Here is a 19,349-nt window from a genome sequence, read left to right as displayed (position 1 = left end):
TAGGGACCCCACCTGAGAGTCTGGGCAGCCGGCCTTCCCTTTCCTTCCTGCCAGGAGAGGGGTCCTAGGTCCCTGGGCCTCACCCAGCATGTCAGTGCTGGTGGCTCCAAGTGCCCTAGGGTGAGGACCTGCCAGCTCAGCTGGAGTCCAGGCAGTGCGCCTCCCGCCCACCCCAAACGCCCAGGCAGGAGGGGACCCCGGAACCCACCGACCTGGCTTCAGGAGCAGCCAGGCCCAGAAAACTTTCCGCGTGTCCGCCCACCCAAAATGTGCGCCCGCTGTCCTTCCTCTTGGTGTGGCCCACAACGAGGTCCTCGGGGGGACGGCTGTTTGGAATCCTGAAGTTAGAGTTTGGTCTGGGGAAACATGGCGAGCCAAGCTCCCAAATTAGGGTGAAGGAGGCTGGGGCACGGGGTGCGGGTCCAGGTTGGGGGTCTCCTCGCACTACTAGAACTGGAGTGTTTTCTCTGCCTCTTTTGGAAGAGACATGCATTTCAGAGGGGTGCCCCAAGCCAGCTGGCTCCAACCCTTGTTGAGCCCTGGGCCTGGGCTGTGGATTGGGTCTGGGCTGAAGGTCTGGCACTTTGCGACCTGCTGGTCCTGGAGGGCACTGCCAACACCCACCCCCAACCCCCCTTGTCCCGGTGGCCTGGGCCTGGCAGGGCTCCGTGTGTGGTGGGGGGTGGGCAGGGGTCGCCTGGGGTTCTTGTGTCTGTGGGGACAGTCCTGGGGAGATTGCAGTCTGCCTACTCACACAATGGGGCAGCCAGGATGCTGTCAGGTGGGAGCTGCACTAGGAGCCCCACAGAGCCAGGCAGCAGCTGATCTTGGAGCTGGGTGGGAACCGGGCAGGAACCGCGGTTTTTTTTTTTTTAAATGAAATTAAAAAAAGGAAATTAAAAAAAGGAAAAATGTTATTTGTTAATACAAAAAAGAGAAGCAGAGCATGACTATGGCACATGCAAATCTGGGGATTGAATTCAGGACTTAATTTTTACAGAGCCATTGCCCTAGCCATTCTGCAATTCTAAAGTATAAATAGGTTATTTTATTTTTGTTGTTGTTGTTGTCACCAAGGTCTCATTGTCTCCCTTTCTTTTTTTCTTGTCTATTCTTTTCCACTCTTTTTTATTTTTATTTATTTTTCCATTTTGTTGCCCTTGTTGCTTAACATTGTGTAGTGATTAATGTCGTTGTTGTTGGATAGGACAGAGAGAAATGGAGAGAAGAGGAGAAGACATAGAGGGGGAGAGAAAGACAGACACTTGAAGACCTGCTTCACCACCTGTGAAGGGACCCCCGGGCAGGTGGGGAGCCAGGGGCTAGAACCGCGATCTTTCCTCTGGTCCATGAACTTTGCGCCATGTGCGCTTAACCCGCTGTGCCACTGCCTGACTCCAACTGTCTCCATCTCTTAACACTTTTTAAATAAGATTATAATATAGTCCTAGCTTCCGTAGTACATATCCTAAAATTGGCATGATACATAGAAGATTAGCATGGCCCCTGCTCAAGGATTACACACAGATTCATGAGGCATACCATATTTTTTCAAAAAAAGATTATAAAATATATGTACACACATATAAATAATTATAATCTTTTAAAGAGCCAGTTAATGCAACCTGGGAGGCGGTTCAGTGGCAAGAGATCTGGATTTGTATGTGTGGTATCCCAGGTCTGTCTGAACTCTGGTTCTACATATGATGAAGCTCTTTTAAAAGATTTATTAATCAGTGAGGGAGAAAGGGAGGGGAGAGAGAGAGAGAGAGAGAGAGAGAGAGGAAAAACACTATAGCATCAGTCTGGAACATGTGATGCTGGAGGTAGAATTCAGGACCTCATGCTTGAGTCCAAAACTCCAACCACTGTGCCAGCCTCCAGGGCTGCAGATTGGCTTTTTTGAATAAAATCATGGTAATATTGTTCTCTTAACTGTAAATCTTTTAAATAATACAAAGTCTTTTTAAATTTTTTTCTCAAATAGTGTGCCTGGGGATCAATCCCACCCAGAACCTTGCACCTGCATGGGACAGCTGAGAAGCCTCCCTGCCTGTCTCCATTCTGTATCCTTTAAGAGAGGGAGATATGCAAAGCACTGCTCCTCTATGCAAGGAGTCCCGCCCATTACCTGCATGTGTTTTCACTTGCAGTGTGGAGGATCAGACCCCCAGCCACATGCTACTTAAAGCATGTGCTTTACCCCCTGCTGCGCCTTCTGGTCCTGAGTTTGATTGCTGGCATTGCATGTGCCAGAATGATACTATCATTCTCTCTCATGAATAAAAAAGTTATGTTATGTATGTTACTTATGTTATGTTTTTAATTAATGTATGTTATGTTATGTTTTCTTTTTAAGAAACAGACAACCTGCGCCTAGATTTAGGCGGGTAACTGGACTCAACAGTAGTCCAGGCCCATTTAAAATCCAAATTCAACAAATTTAGAACCAAGGCAAAGGAAAGAACAGTCACTATAATTTTTTAAGACACTGGGTAGCTTCTTTGCATTGGTCTCTCTATATAAGTTATTTTCAACATCTCTGTATTTGTGATTGAAATGGGTCAAGCTGACTTAGTTCCCTTTAGCCAGACAAGGTGTGTATCTACATTTGGGTCACAATACCCTGCTGTATGTTGATCTTTGAAAGTAAATGAATGTGCTGGGGTGGGATTGGGAGGCAGAACTTGGAGAAAGAATCATCCTCATCCATAGGTGTTGCTACATTCAGCCTTCATATAGGAAACACCTCAAGATATCAGTATCAGAGCAACCATTTACAAGTATTTTTTCAAAATTTATTTTACTTTACTTGTTTATTGAATAAAGACAGAGAAACTGAGATCGTAGGGGGAGGTAGAGAGAAAGACACCAACAGCACTGCTTAACCGCCTGTGAAGCTTCCTTCTTTACAGGTGAGTCAACAGTTATTACCATCTTAAGTTAGGTATCATTTCTTCCTTTCTCTCTTTTTCTTTTTAATTTCTTTATTGGGGAATTAATGTTTTACATTCCACAGTAAATACAATAGTTTGTACTTGCATAACAATTCCCAGTTTTCCATATAGCAATCTATGTATCATTTCTTTTCTTTCTTTCTTTTTTTTTGTTGTTATTGGATAGCGACAAAAATAAATTGAGAGAGAAGGGGGAGATAGAGAGGAATAGAGACAGAGAGACACCTGAAGACCTGCTTTACTACCTGTGAAGTGACTCCACTGCAGGTGGGGAGCAGGGGGCTTGAACCAGGATCCTAAACGGTCCTTGCTCTTTGTGCCATGTGGGCTTAGCCCACTGTGCTACCTTCTGGCTCCCTTAGGTATCATTTCTAAAGCCTGTTAAATCTAAAATGTTCTTAACCTTTTGTAGTAATTTCCTGATTCATGTTTGCTTGTCTTAAATATCTTGGTTCTGTTTTAGTTTGCCTTGTGGGAACTCCCATCTGTCTTTGGTCTTGGTAATTTTCCAGGGCTTGTAGTTGAATGCCAGCAAGAATGCTCCCAGATAAAAAACAAAGAAATTGCTCTGCATGTGCTTCGAGATAGGCTTTACCAGAAGATTATAGAGAAAGACGTGTCAACAGCAAAATACCAGAAGAATGCAGGTAATATATATATATATATATATACATATACATATACATACATTTAAATAAAAGAAAAAAGAAAGGTGGGGGTCAGGTGGTAGTGCAGGAGGTTGAGTGCAGGTGGTGCAAATCACAAGGATTGGTGCAAGGAACCTGGGTTGAGTTCCTGGCTCCCCACCTGCAGGTTGTCTCTTCATAAGTGGTGAATCAGGTTTGCAGATGTCTTATCTTTCTCTCACCCTCTATCTTCCCCTCCTCTCTCGATTTCTATCTGTCCTATCCACAATTACATCAATAACAATAATAATAACCATAATAATGATAAAACAACAAGTGCAACAAAATGGAAAGGAAAAAAAAGATTTATTTATTAATGAGAAGGTGTGAGGGAAGAACCAGAGCATCACTGTGACCTATGGAATGCCAGAGATTAAACTCAGAACTTCATGCTTGAGAGTCCAATGTCTTATTCACTGCACCACCTGTCAGGACACTGCAGATAAGATTTATTTAGTAGAATCACTTAACAACTGTTCAAAGAGTCATTCTGCACATGCCTTACATATGGGAGTCCCTGGGATTGATTCCTGGTACCACTGAACAGTAACACAGGCACAGCAAGCCAAGTTCAGTGGATGGTAGATCTATGCTTAGGTCTCTATCTCAAAATCATAAGCATTGAACTGAGAGGTAGCTTATTGGTAAATTGCATACTGCACATGCAGGAGGCCCCAAGTTTGATCCCCAACATACAGAAGTTCTGAGTGGTGCTCTATCCATAAAAATAAATAAAGGAAGGGGTCCAGAGCTTGCTCCCCCAGTAGAGTGCACATCACATCACCATGCTTGCAGACTTGGTGTTGAGCCCTAACACAACATGGGAGCACCAGGCATGATGGCAGGTACTGTGATGTTTCTCACATGCTCTTTCTCCCCCTTTTTCTATTTCATTTTTTTTAATTTTTAAAGTCAATTTTCATTTATATATATTAATATATTTATTTATTATTGGACAGAGATAGAGAAATAGGGAAGGGAGGGAGACAGAGAACAGGAGAGAGACAGAGAACCACCTACAGCCTTGCTTTACCACTTGTGAAGCTTCCCCTACCCCCTGCAGCTGGGGACCAAGGGCTTGAACCTGGTTCCTTATGCACTGTAATTTGTGTGCTTAACCAGATGCACCACTGCTGGCCCCCTGTATATTTTATTCATTTATTATTTCCTGGATAGAAATTGAGAGGGAACAGAAGATGTAGAGGGGGAGACAAAGAGAGACACCTGCAGTGCTACCTCACCACTTGTGAAGCTTCTCCTCAGCTGGATGGATCTTGGGCTTGAACCTTAGTCCTTGTGCATTGTAACGTGTGCACTCCACTGGTTATACCACCTCCTGGATCCCATTTTTTCATTTTTAAATTAAAAAGGAGAAAACAACTGTTGACAACAGTAGAATTATGTAAGTATGAAACTCTGGTGTAAGTATGAAACTCTGGTGTACTAAAATACATCAATATATTCATCTTTTTTTAAAGGTCACTTTGTGAGTGCACATGTTATAGTGTGAGAGGACCAAGGTTCAAGCCCCTGATCCCCACTTGCAGGTGGAAGCTTCACAAGCAGTGAAACAGTATCTTAATGTGTCTCACTTTCTTTTTCCACTTTATCTCCCCTTTCCATCTCCATTTCTTTCTTTCTTACCAAGCAAAAAGAAAAAAAAACTTTTCAAAAGGTTTCTTTATATTAAAAATGTTTTTTCATTATTCTTGACCAAGTAAAAATCTCAGGACATATAGAAATTATACTCCGCTGTGAATAAGAAATAACTTGAATGTTTCGGCTCTCTGTGTCTGTGCCAGAAGGGGTTTGCTAAGAATTAGTGGTTTTTAAATGCAAATTCCTATCTTCAAGTCTACCTACTGATGCTCCTCTGCAATCTGAGACCATTGCAGGCAAGGGATAAATATATTATTTGCACTGTCACTTACACTACTGCAGGCTAAAACAAGCGTAGGGAAAGTGGAAAGGCCAAAAGTAGGGAAAACTAAGATATCTAAATCAAAGTGACTTGTGACAGTTATTATAATGCTTACTGTTATGCAGCCCACTTTTCCTAAAATGCTACAAGGTTTACTGCAAATAACTCAAAAACATGTCTATTTTGGGCTTCCAACCCCAAAATTCTCTTTCAACCCCATTCAGGTTTTACTTTTGTTTTTAAAGATTTATTTATTAGTGAGAGAAATAGGGGACAGGAAGAAGGAGAACCGCAGCATCACTCTGACACATCTGATGCTGGAGATCAATCTTGAGACCTCACACCTAAGAACCCCAAAGCTATATCCACTGCACAACCTCCCAGACAGTGGCAGCCTTTATTTTTATTTTTTATATTTATTTTATTTATTTATTCCCTTTTGTTGCCCTTGTTGTTTTATTGTTGTAGTTATTATTGTTGTTGTCGTTGTTGGATAGGACAGAGAGAAATGGAGAGTGGAGGGGAAGACAGAGAGGAGGAGAGACAGATAGACACCTGCAGATCTGCTTCACAGCCTGTGAAGCGACTCCCCTGCAGGTGGGGAGGCGGGGTTCGAACCTGGATCCTTATGCCGGTCCTTGTGCTTTGCGCCACCTGCGCTTAACCTGCTGTGCTGCAGCCCGACTCCCAGCAGCCTTTACTTTTTTATAATTTAAAATATTATGATACTTTGCTTACTTAAGAGGCAAAAGATTTATACAATCTGAAGAGAACAAGAGTATACATACTTTGCTTATTTAAATGATACATACACTTTAGTAGAACTTATACATTTGAATAAAACTACATACATATGTAATTCAAAATCTAGGAAATAGAGAAAAATGAAGTGGGGGGAAACCCTTTCCTGACCCTCGACCTTAGACTCTATCAGTAGAGAATATTACAGTATGGTGTTTTTAAATGAATTAATTTATTTTCCCTTTTTAGTTGCCCTTGTTTAACATTGTTGTAGTTATTGATGTTGTTGTTGTTGGATAGGACAGAGAGAAATGGAGAGAGGAGGGGAAGACAGAGGGGGAGAGAAAGACAGATACCTGCAGACCTGCTTCACTGCTTGTGAAGTACCTTTCCTGCAGGTCCGGGGAGCTGGGGCCAGAACTAGGATCCTTCTGCTGGTCCTTGCACTTTGCAGTATGGTTTTGGCAGAGATATTTATTTCTGAACCCATAGGGATTTGTAATAAATTTTTGTAATAATATGTTTCATTTTAAAACTTGAAAGTATCTTAATTTCCATAAAAAATTTCATAAAAATGACCTTTTTTATGACCTAAATGACCTAAACCAATTTTCTCTTTAGACAGTTATGATACAAATCCTGAATAGAAATAGCTTGAGGAAGAAATTTGAGTTAACACATTAGTAAACTTGCTGGAGAACGGACTGATGAGGGTAAAATATAGTTTTTTAATTATTTTAATTTCATGAATTACAGAAGGTAGTGGGGCACAGAAGCAGCACTCTAGCATATGCAGTGCTTGGGATTGGACTCAGGACCTAAAATTTAGAAGCTCTAATTTCTTCCATGGTGCAACCTACCCATCTTCAGAGATAGTTTTGTTTTGTCCTAAAGATCTTATTTATTCATTAATGAGAGAGAGAGGAGCAGGGAGGATCTGCACGTTACTCTAGTATATGTGGCACTGGGGATTGAACTTGGGACCTCATGCCTGAGAATCCTGTACTTTATCCACTCTACCTCTTCTTCCCAGTACCACTGATAATTTGGCTTTGATTGAAATTGGAACTACTGAAGAAGCACTGTTGGGTGCTGGGTGGTAGTGCAGCGAGCGGGTTAAGCACACATGGCACAAAGCTCAAGGATAGGGGTTGGGATCCCAGTTTGAGCTCCCGACCTGCAGGGATGTCACTTCACAAGTGGTGAAGCAGGTCTGCAGGTGTCTGTCTTTCTCTCCCACTCATTGTCTCCCCCGACCCTCAATTTCTCTGTCCTATCCAGCAACAATGATAAACAAAAAGAACAACAAAAGGCGGGGGGAAGGGTGATGGCCTGCAGGAGCAGTGGATTTGTAGTGCAGGAAGAAAAAAAAAAGAAAAAGAAACACTCTTACTCCATAAGTAAACCTGAGATAACACGAGTCTTAAACAATTAAATTCCTTCCACTCTTGCTCTTTGTCAATTGTATGTGCCTGACCTTCAGAAATAGAAATCCTTAGAAAAGAATTTGCGGTGCCTTTTCCATTGTAGTAAAGATAGTAATTATATTAAAATGTGAATTCCTTTCTATCTCTGCACAGGTTGGAACAAGAACCTAGTCAGAAAGAATCCAGACCTACAATTTCACCCAGAATAGTGTCACTGACCACAGGGTGGGATATGAAGTCCAAGATATTAAGGTAATATTACTGAATGTGCTTACTGTATCTTTGATTTATTAAGGAATCAAATTTTGGGGCCTGGTTTATTAAGAAATCAAATTTGAGGGCCTGGTTTATTAAGAAATCAAATTTGGGGGCTCTAGCTGGTATCGTTAGGCTGATCCTTGTGCTTTGCACCACCTTGCTTAACCCACTGCGCTACAGCCCAACCCTTGTTAATATTCTATTATCTTCCTTTCCTTCTTGTCTTGGTCCCTTTGTCTTGCTTGTAAATCTGTCATCTGAACTGAGAATGTTGAAAGAGTAGGGGAGGGGGCCCACTGAGGTGGAAGGACCCAGGGCCACATTTATGCCCTGCCCACTTCACTCCCAGGTCAGACTGGCTTCCTCTGCCCCCTGGAGCCTGTCTCTGTGTGTGTGTGTGTGTGTGTGGGGGGGGGGGTGTTTACAAGTGTTTCCTGATGCTAGAACAGTCTCCTTGGAGTGTGACTGCTAACTGCTTTTTGGCAAGTTACTATTTTAAATAGTCCTGGGGTCCTGATTGTGGTACACCTGGTTGAGCACACATGTTACAGTGCACAAGGATCCAAGTTCAAGCCCCTGGCCCCCATCTGCAAGGGGAAAACTTTTTGAGTGGTGAAGCCATGTTGCAGGTGTCTCTGTCTCTCTCCCTATCACCTACCTTCCCTCTGAATTTATGGCTGTTTCTATCCATTAAATAAATAAAGATAATAATAGAAAAATTAATTTACATGACAGAAGTCTACATCAAATTGGCATTTGAAATAAGAAAGCTCTTTTTTGAGGTCCCCTGTTACAGAGCAAATGAGTGGAAACAAACTGCTTCTGGAAAGCCTGTTTTTAGTAGCTTAACTTTTTCCTTTCTTTAATTTTCTTTTCTTTTTAAACTATCTTTATTTATTGGATAGAGACAGCCAGAACTTGAGATGAGATGGAAGGGGGAGAGAGAGGGAGGGAGAGACAGAGACACTTGCAGCCCCGCTTAGTCACTTTTGAAGCTTTCCTCCTGCAGTGAGGATCAGGGGCTTGAATCTAGGTCCCTCTCCATTGTTGTGTGTTTAACCAAGTATACCACTGCCTGACTCCCCCCTTTTTCTCTTGGCTTTTCTTTCTTTGTTTATTTTTCCTTTCTTTCTTTTTCTTTTTTTTTTTTTTTTTTTTTTTTTTTTTGCTTTTGGGCTTATCACCAGGTTTCAGGGCCAGCACTATGAATCCACTGGTGCTGGCAGCCATATATTTATTGATTCATTCATTTATTTATTTTGGCTATGACAGAGAGAAACTGAGAGGGGAGGGGGTATATAGAGAGGGATAGAGACCTGTTTCTCTGCTTGTGAAGTGTCCCTTTGCAGGTGAGGAGCCAGGGCCTCCAACCAAGATCCTTGCATGGGTCTTTGTGCTTTTATACTATGTGCACTAAACCCAGTGAACCCCTACCTACCCCACCCTCCCATTTGCATTCCTTTATAGGTGAGAAGAAATACAAAATAAGAGGCAAAATCTTCACCCAGCACTTTGTTTAGGGCAGAAGAAACTCTGCAAATGTCTCCCCTCAGCTTAGAGGGAGAGGGGAGTTTCTCTGCATGTGATGCCTCTTTTTTTTTTAATTATCTATGTCTGGATTGACTGATTGATTAGATAGAAATAGAGAAATTGATAAGGGAGGAGCATATAGAAAGGGAAAGAGATGGAGACACCTGTAGCTATATTTCACCACTTGTGAAGTTTTCCCCCTGCAGGTAGGGGGCCAGGGGCTTGAACCCAGGTCCTTGTGCACTATGATGTATGCACTTGACCAGGTGCACCACCACCTGCCCCCATTTTTTTGCTTTTAAAGGAGCTTCCACTGATTTTTTTTGCATCCAACTCTCTATATATGCTATTCTTTTTTAAAGGTTTATTTATAAAATGGAAACATTGACAAGGCCATAGGATAAGAGGGGTATAATTCCCACCACCAGAACTCAGTATCCCATCCCCTCCCAATGGCTTTCCTATTCTTTAACCCTCTGGGAGTATGGACTCAGGGACATTATGGTGTGCAGAGGTAGAGGGTCTGGCTTCTATAACTGCTTCCATGCTGAACATGGTTGTTTACAGGTGGATCCATACTCTCAGTCTGTCTTTCTCTTTCCCTAGTGGGGCAGAGCTCTGGGGAAGTGGGGCTCCAGGACACATTGGTGGAGTCTTCTGTCCAGGGAAGTCCAGTAGGCATCTTGGTAGCATCTGAAACCTGGTGGCTAAACAAAGAGTTGACATATAAAGCCAAACAAATTGTTGACCAATCATGAACCTAAAGGCTGGAATATTGCAGATGAAGATTTGGGGTCTCTGTTTTGAAGATAGCTAGTAGGCCTATTTTTAAAATGTTATATTCCAAAGGGATATATATTCCAAAGGGATATTATATTCTAAGGGATATATATTCCAAAGGTATATTATATTACTACTGCTTTGTTCTTCTTTCAGCCAGTCTCATCGTGCAGGTAGCAGGGATGGGTCTGGGCAAAGCCCTATTTCTTTTTCTGGCTCTGAGATTTTGAACTTTACATCCTGTCTCTAGATTTTATTCAAACTTAAGTCTGTCTCTAAACCCTAACACCATCAACACAAAAGGAGTTGAGTTAGATTCTTAAAATTTATTTTGGATTTGAGTCCCCACCACACCTGCAGAGGAAAAGCTTTGTGAATGGTGAAGCAGTGCTGCAGGTCTCTCTCTCTCTCTCTCTCTCTCTCTCTCTTCTCCCTCTTTACTTCCCCTTTCCCTTTTGATTTCTGCTGTTACTATCCAATAAATAAAGATAATAAAAATATTTTTAAATTTTTAAAATATTTATTTTCCCTTTTGTTGCCCTTGTTATTTTATTGTTGTAGTTATTATTGTTCTTATTGATGTCCCTGTAGTTGGATAGGACAGAGAGAAATGGAGAGAGGAGGAGAAAACAGAGAGGGGGAGAGAAAGATAGACACCTGCAGACCTGCTTCACTGCCTGTGAAGCAAACCCTCTGCAGTTTGAGAGCCGGTGTACTTAACCCACTGTGCTACCTCCTGACTTCGCTTAGATTATTTTTAAGGAATTTGTATTTACAATTAAATTTTGATTTGATAGAACAAGGCAATTCATAAAAGGAAGGGAGATAATGGAGAGAGAGAAAGACAAGTACAGCTCTGCTTGCTTGTCAAGCTTAACCCCACCCCCTAGCAGGTAGGCACTGGGGCCTTGAACCTGGGTTCTTAGTCATGGTTATGTGCATGCTCAACTGAGGTCACCACCACCTGTGCCTATTTTAAAATTATTAAAGAATTTCTTAAGAATCCCCTCAACACTTTATCTGTACTATTCCATCTTAGGTCCATGATTGGTCAACAATTTGTTCGGCTTTGTATGTTAACTCTTTTCAACCACCAGGTTCCAGATGCTAGCATAATGCTGACCAGACTTCCCTGGACAGACAACACCAGCAATGTGTCCTGGAGCTCTGCTTCCCCAGAGCCCTTGCCCACTAGGACAAGGAAGAGACAGGCTGGGAGTATGGATCAACCAGTCAACGCCCATGTTCAGCGGGGAAGCAATTGCAGAAACCAGACCTTCCATCTTCTGCATCCCACAATGACCTTGGGTCCATACTCCCAGGGTTAAAAAACAAGAAAGCTATCAGGGGAGGGGATGGGATACAGCGTTCTGGTGGTGGGAATTGTGTGGAGTTGTACCCCTCTTTTTTTAAAAAAATATTTTATTTAATTTATTTATTCCCTTTTGTTGCCCTTGTTGATTTATTGTTGTAGTTATTATTGTTGTCGTCGTTGTTGGAAGTTGTACCCCTCGTATCCTATGGTTTACTCAATGTTTCGTTTTTATAAATAAAACATTTTAAAAAAGGGAGTTCGGAGGTTTAGCGCAGGTCGCACAGCCTAAGGATCCTGGTTCGAGCCCCCAGCTCCCCACCTGCAGGGGCCTGGCCTCACAGTAGGTGAAGCAGGTCTGCCGGTGTCTATCTTTCTCTCCCCCTGTCTTCCCTTCTTCTCTTCTTCTCTTTGTCCCAGCTGCCTCCAGCTCAGCGCCATGGAGCCTGCGGCCCGCGCCCTGAGGCCCCGTCGCCCTCACGCTGCATTGCTTAGCGTTGCGTCGCGTCACGTCACCCCCACGCCGCATTGCGTTGCGTTGCGTCGCACCCATAGGCCCCAGCGCTGGGGCCAGGTCTGCAACTTGAGCGCAGGGTCACGGCTGTGCGGAGGCTCCCTGAGTGGAAGTACTGCTGCGGAGTCACGACGGTGCTGTGCTGGACAGCAGCGGCCAGGTCCATCGTGCTCGGGCCATCTACTGCCATTCCTCCAATTCCAAGTAAGTGGCCCCCGGTGCCACCCATCCTGGAAGGCTCAGGTGTGGGGCCCGCCCAGGAAGGTGCTGGGTGGGGGGAGGGGCGAAGTCGGGGTACAGCCTCAGGCGCCAGCGCCGCTGGACCCCTTACCCCGGGCCAGGCACACCCCGAAGAGGTGGCTGCGCCCCCCCCCAACCCCCAGGACCCAGCAGCCTTGAGCGGGGCGGTCCCCGGATAAGGGCCATGCGCACCCCCGGCAGGGGCGCACCCGGGGGAGGTGTGCGCGAGCCCCCAGACCCCACACCCCGGGCAGGGACACCCTGGAAGGGTGGCTGCACGCCCCAGATCCCGCTGTTTTCGGCTTCCAGGAGCTCAAGCGCAGGGACCCCGTCTGAGAGTCTGGGCAGCCGGCCTTCCCTTTCCTTCCAGCCAGGAGAGGGGTTCTGGGGTCCCAGGGCCTCGCCCAGCGTGTCCATGCCTGCGGCTCCGAGCGCCCGGAGGGTGAGGACCCGCCCCGGCAGCTCGAGGCCAGGCAGTGCGCGTCCCGCCCACCCCAACCGCCCGGGCAGGAGGGGATCCCAGTGGAACCCACCAGCCTGCCTTGGCTTCGGGAGTGGCCAGGCCCAGAGAACTTTCCGCGCGCCCGCCCATCCGAAATGTGCGCCCGCTGTCCTTCCTCAGTGTGGCCCACGATGAGGTCCTCGGGGGCCGGCTGTTTGGAATCCTGAACCTGGAGTTTGGCCTGGGGCAACATGGCGAGCCAGGCTCCCAGACTAAGGTGAAGGCCTGGGCGCGGGGTGTGGGTCCAGGTTGGGGGGGTCTCCTCACACTTCTAGAACTGGAGTGTTTTCTCTGCCTCTGTCTCTCTCGAAGAGACATGCATTTCTGAGCTGTGCCCCATGCTGGCTGGCTGGAACCCCTGTTGAGCCATTTGCCAGGCTGCAGGTTGGGTCTGGGCTGAGGGTCTGGCACTTTGCAAAGTGCTGATCCAGGGAGGCCACTCCCAGCGCCCCCCCCCACCCCTTTCAGGAGGCCTGGGCCTGGCTGGGCTCCTTGCGCCATGGGGGGTGGGCGGGGGGGCGCCTGGGGCTCTTGTGTCTGCGAGGACAGTCCTGGGGGGACTTCAGTCCGCCTGCGCACAACAGGGCGGCCAGCGCACTGGCTGGTGGGAGCTGCAATAGGAGCTGGGCAGAGCCAGGCAGGAGCCAATCTTGGAGCTGGGTAGGAACCGGACAGGAACTGTGGTTTTAAAAAAAAAGGAAATTAAAAAAAAGAAAAAAAATGTTACTTATTAATACCAAAAAGAGAAGCAGAGCATGACTATGGCACATGCAAATCTGGGGATTGAATTCAGGACTTAATGCCTACAGATCCACTGCCCTAGCCATTTTGCAATTCTAAAGTATAAATAGGTTATTTTATTTTTTTGTTGTTGTTGTCACCAAGGTCTCATTGTCTCCCTTTCTTTTTTTTTCTTTTCTATTATTTTCCACTCTTTTTAAATTTTTATTTATTTTTCCTTTTGGTTTCCCTTGTTGCTTAACATTGTTGTGGTTATTAATGTCGTTGTTGTTGGATAGGACAGAGAGAAATGGAGAGAGGAGGGGAAGACAGAGAGGGGGAGAGAACGACAGACACCTGCAGACCTGCTTCACCACCTGTAAAGGGACTCCCCTGCAGGTGGGGAGCCAGGAGCTCTAACCACGAACCATGATCTTTCCTCCGGTCCTTGAGCTTTGCGCCATGTGCACTTAACCCGCTGTGCCACCACCCGACTCCAACTGTCTCCATCTCTTAACACTTTTTAAATAAGATTATAATATAGTCCTAGCTTTGGTAGTACATATACTGAAATTGGCATGATACAGAGAAGATTAGCATGGCCCCTGCTCAAGGATTACACACAAATTAATGAAGTGTACCATATTTTTTCAAAAAAAGTTTATTAAATATATGTACACATATAAATAATTAAAATCTTTTAAAGAGCCAGTTAATGCAAGCTGGGAGGTGGTTCAGTGGTAAGAGGTCTGGATTTGCATGTGTGGGATCCTAGGTCTGTCTGAACCCTGTTTCTACATATGCTGGAGCTCTTTTAAAAGATTTATTAATTAGTGAGGGAGAAGGGGAGGAGAAAGAGAGAGAGAGATAGAGAGAGAGAGAGAGAGAAAACACTGTAGCATCAGTCTGTAACATGTGATGCTGGTGGTAGAATTCAGGACCTCATGCTTGAGTCCAAAACTCCAACCATTGTGCCAGCCTCCAGGGCTGCAGATTGGCTTTTTTGAAAAAAATCATGGTAATATTGTTCTCTTAACTGTACATCTTTTAAGTAATACAAAGACTTTTAAAAAATTTTTCTCAAATATTGTGCCTGGGGATCAATCACACCCAGAACCTTGCACCTGCATGGGACAGCTGAGAAGCCTCCCTGCCTGTCTCCATTCTGTATCCTTTAAGAGAGGGAGACATGCAAAGCACTGCTCCTCTATGCACGGAGTCCCGCCCATTGCCTGCCTGTGGTGTGCACTTGCAGTGTGGAGGATCAGACCCCCAGCCACATGCTACGTAAAGCATGTGCTTTACCCCCTGAGCCGCCTTCTGGTCCTGAGTTTGATTCCTGGCATTGCACGTACCATAATGATGCTCTCATTCTCTTTTATGAATAAAAAAGTTATGTATGTACTTGCATAACAATTCCCAGTTTTCCATAAAGCAATCTATGTATCTTTTTTTTTGTTTGTTATTGGATAGCGACAGAGAGAAATTGAGAGAGAAGGGGGAGATAGAGAGGAATAGAGAGACAGAGAGACACCTGCAGACCTGCTTTACTACCTGTAAAGCGACTCCTCTGCAGGTGGGGAGCAGGGGGCTTGAACCAGGATCCTAAACGGTCCTTGCTCTTTGTGCCATGTGGGCTTAGCCCACTGTGCTACCTTCTGGCTCCCTTAGGTATCATTTCTAAAGCCTGTTAAATCTAAAATGTTCTTAATCTTTTGTAGTAACTTCCTGATTCATGTATTCTTGTCTTAAACATCTTAGTTCTGTTTAAGTTTGCCTTGTGGGAAGTCCCATCTGTCTTTGGTCTTAGTAATTTTCCAGGGCTTGTAGTTGAATGCCAGCAAGAATGCTCCCAGATAAAAAACAAAGAAATTGCTCTGCATGTGCTTCGAGGTAGGCTTTACCAGAAGATTATAGAGAAAGACAGGTGTCAACAGCAAAATGCCAAAAGACTGCAGGTAATATATATATATATATATATACATTTAAATGAAAGAAAGAAAGAAAGAAAGAAAGAAAGAAAGAAAGAAAGAAAGGTGGGGGTCAGGTGGTAGTGCAGGAGGTTGAGTGCAGGAGGTGCAAATCACAAGGACTGGTGTAAGGAACCTGGGTTGAGCCCCTGGCTCCCCACCTGCAGGGGGTCGATTCATAAGTGCTGAAGCAGGTCTGCAGATGTCTTATCTTTCTCTCCCTCTCTCTATCTTCCCCTCCTCTCTCGATTTCTGTCTGTCCTATCCACAATGACAGCAATAACAACAATAATAATAACCACACTAATTATAAAACAACAAGGGCAACAAAATGGAAAGGAAAAAAAAAGATTTATTTATTAATGAGAAGCAGTAAGGGAAGAACCAGAGCATCACTGTGACCTATGCAATGCCAGAGATTAAACTGAGAACTTCATGCTTTAGAGTCCAATGTCTTATTCACTGTACCACCTCTCAGGACACTGCAGATAAGATTTATTTAGTAGAATCACTTAACAACTGTTCGAAGAGTCACTCTGCACATGCCTTACATATGGGAGTCCCTGGGCTTGATTCCTGGCACCACTGAACAGCAACACAGATACAGCAAGCCAAGTTCAGTGGATAGTAGATCTGTGCTTAGGTCTCTATCTCAAAATTGTAAGCATTGAACTGACAGATAGCTTATTGGTAAATTGCATACTGCACATGCAGGAGGCCCCAAGTTTGATCCCCAACATACAGAAGTTCTGAGTGGTGCTCTATCCATAAAAATAAATAAAGGAAGGGGTCCAGAGCTTGCTCCCCCAGTAGAGTGCACATCACATCACCATGCTTGCAGACTTGGTGTTGAGCCCTAACACAACATGGGAGCACCAGGCATGATGGCAGGTACTGTGATGTTTCTCACATGCTCTTTCTCCCCCTTTTTCTATTTCATTTTTTAAAATTTTTAAAGTCAATTTTCTTTTATATATATTGATATATTTATTTATTATTGGACTGAGACAGAGAAATTGGGAGGAGAGGAGGAGTTAGAAAAGGAGAGTGACAGAGAAACACCTGCAGCCTTGCTTTACCACTTGTGAAGCTTCCCCTACCCCCTGCAGCTGGGGACCAGGGACTTGAACATGATTCCTTATGCACTGAAATTTCTGTGCTTAAACAGATACACCACTGCTGGCCCCCTGTATATTTTATTCATTTATTATTTCCTGGATAGAAATGGAGAGGGAACAGAAGATGTAGAGGGGGAGACACAGAGAGACATCTGCAGAGCTGCCTCACCACTTGTGAAGCTTCTCCTCAGCTGGTTGTATCTTGGGCTTGAACCTTAGTCCTTGCGAATTGTAACATGTTCACTCCACTGGTTACATCACCTCCCGGACCCCATTTTTTCATTTTAAATTTAAAAGTAGAAAACATCTGTTGGCAATAGTAGAATTATGTAGTATAAAACTCTGTTGTACTAAAATACATCAATATATTCATCTTTTTTTAAAGGTCATTTTGTGAGTGCACATGTATAGTGTGAGAGGACCAATGTTCAAGCCCTTGATCCCCACTTGCAGGCAGAAGCTTCACAAGCAGTGAAACACTATCTTAATGTGTCTCACTTTCTTTTTCCACTCTATCTCCCCTTTCCATCTCTATTTCTTTCTCTCTTACCAAACAAAAAGAAAAAAGACTTTTTAAAGGTTACTTTATATTAAAAATGTTATTTCATTATTCTTGACCAAGTAAAAATATCTCAGGACATATAGAAAATATACTCCATTGAGAATAAGAAATAACTTGAATGTTTAGTCTCTCTGTGTCTGTGCAAGAAGGGGTTTGCTAAGAAGTAATGGTTGGGAAATCCGAATTCCTAGCTTCAAGTCTACCTACTGATGCTCCTCTGCAATCTGAGACCATCGCAGGCAAGGGATTAATATATCATTTGCACTGTCACTTACACTACTGCAGGCTAAAACAAGGGTAGGGAAAGTGGAAAGGACAAAAGTAGGAAAAACTAAGATATCTAAATCAAAGTGACTAGTGACAGTTACTATAATGCTTATTGTTATGCAACCCACTTTTCCTAAAATGCTACAAGGTTTATTGCAGATAACTAAAAAATCTGGGTATTTTGGGCTTCCACATTCTCTTTCAATACCATTCAGGTTTTACTTTTGTTTCTAAAGATTTATTTATTTATGAGAGAAATAGGGGAGAGGAAGAAGGAGACAGCATCACTCTGACACATCTGATGCCGGAGACCAAACTTGAGACCTCACACCTAAGAATTCCAAAGCTTTATCCACTGCACAACCTCACAGACAGTGGCAGCCTTTATTTTTCTTATAATTTAAATTATTATGATACTTTGTTTACTTAAGAGGCAAAAGATTTATACAATTTGAAGAGAACAAGAGTATACATACTTTGCTTATTTAAATGATACATACACTTTAGTAGAACTTACACATTTGAATAAAACTACATACATATGTAATTCAAAGTCTAGGAAATATCGAAAAATGTAGTGGGGGAAAAACCCTTTCTTGCCCCTTGACCTTAGACTCTGTAAGGAGAAAATATTAGAGTATGGTTTTTTTAATGAATTAATTTATTTTCCCTTTTTAGTTGCCCTTGTTTAACATTGTTGTAGTTATTGATGTTGTTGTTGTTGGATAGGACAGATAGAAATGGAGAGAGGAGGGGAAGACAGAGGGGGAGAGAAAGACAGATACCTGCAGACCTGCTTCACTGCTTGTGAAGTACCTTTCCTGCAGGTGGGGAGCTGGGGGCCAGAACCAGGATCCTTCTGCTGGTCCTTGCGCTTTGCAGTATGGTCTTGGCAGAGCTATTTATTTCTGAACCCACAGGGAGTCGTAATAAATCTATGTAATAATATGTTTTATTTTACAACTTGAAAGTATCTTAATTTCCATAAAAAATTTCATAAAAATGACCTTTAAACCAATTTTCTCTTTAGACAGTTATGATACAAATCCTGAATAGAAACAGCTTGAGAAAGAAGTTTGAGTTAACACATTAGTAAACTTGCTGGAGAACGGACTGATGTGGGTAAAATATAGCTTTTTAATTATTTTTAATTTCATGAACTACAGAAAGGGGTAGAGGGGCACAGAAGCAGCACTCTATAGCATATGCAGTGCTTGGGATTGGGCTCAGGACCTACAATTTAGAAACTCTTAATTTCATCCATGGTGCAACCTACCCATCTTCAGAGATATTTTTCTTTTGTTCTAAAGATCTTATTTATTCATTAATGAGAGAGAGAGGAGCAGGGAGAATCTGCACATTACTCTGGTATATGTGGCACTGGGGATTGAACTTGGGACCTCATGCCTGAGAATCCTGTACTTTATCCACTCTGCCTCCTTCTCCCAGACCACTCATAATTTGGCTTTGATTGGAACTGGAACTACTGAAGAAGCACTCTTGGGGGCTGGGTGGTAGTGCAGCGGTTAAGCACCCATGGCACAAAGCTTTAAGGTTAGGGGTTGGGATCCTGGTTTGAGCTCCCCACCTGCAAGGATGTAACTCCACAAGAAGTGAAGCAGGTCTGCAGGTGTCTGTATTTCTCTCCTACTCCTTGTCTCCCCCCCACCCTCAATTTCTCTGTCCTATTCCAGCAACAATGATAAACAAAAAGAACAACAAAGGGCGGGGGGAGGGATGGCCTCCAGGAGCAGTGGATTTGTAGTGCAGGAGGCAAAAGAAAAAGAAACACTCTTACTCCATAAGTAAACCTGAGATAACAAGACTCTTAAACAATTAAGTTC

At 43.7% G+C, this 19,349-nt stretch overlaps 2 non-coding genes across 2 annotated transcripts; both read left to right on the top strand.

The window, feature by feature from the left end:
• Window positions 1–1,444: 1,444 nt before the first annotated feature.
• LOC132537232 (U6 spliceosomal RNA) lies at window positions 1,445–1,551 on the top strand. The gene has a single exon (XR_009548693.1). It is a non-coding gene; the product is annotated as a U6 spliceosomal RNA (small nuclear RNA).
• Window positions 1,552–14,131: 12,580 nt separating this feature from the next.
• On the top strand, window positions 14,132–14,238 carry LOC132537174 (U6 spliceosomal RNA). Its single transcript, XR_009548636.1, has one exon. It is a non-coding gene; the product is annotated as a U6 spliceosomal RNA (small nuclear RNA).
• Window positions 14,239–19,349: the final 5,111 nt, after the last annotated feature.

This window comes from Erinaceus europaeus, chromosome 2 (genome assembly GCF_950295315.1).
Source record: "Erinaceus europaeus chromosome 2, mEriEur2.1, whole genome shotgun sequence".
Classification (NCBI taxonomy): Eukaryota; Metazoa; Chordata; class Mammalia; order Eulipotyphla; family Erinaceidae; genus Erinaceus; species Erinaceus europaeus.
The sequence above is the reverse complement of the archived record's forward strand: the minus strand, read 5'-3'. Positions and strand labels throughout refer to the sequence as shown.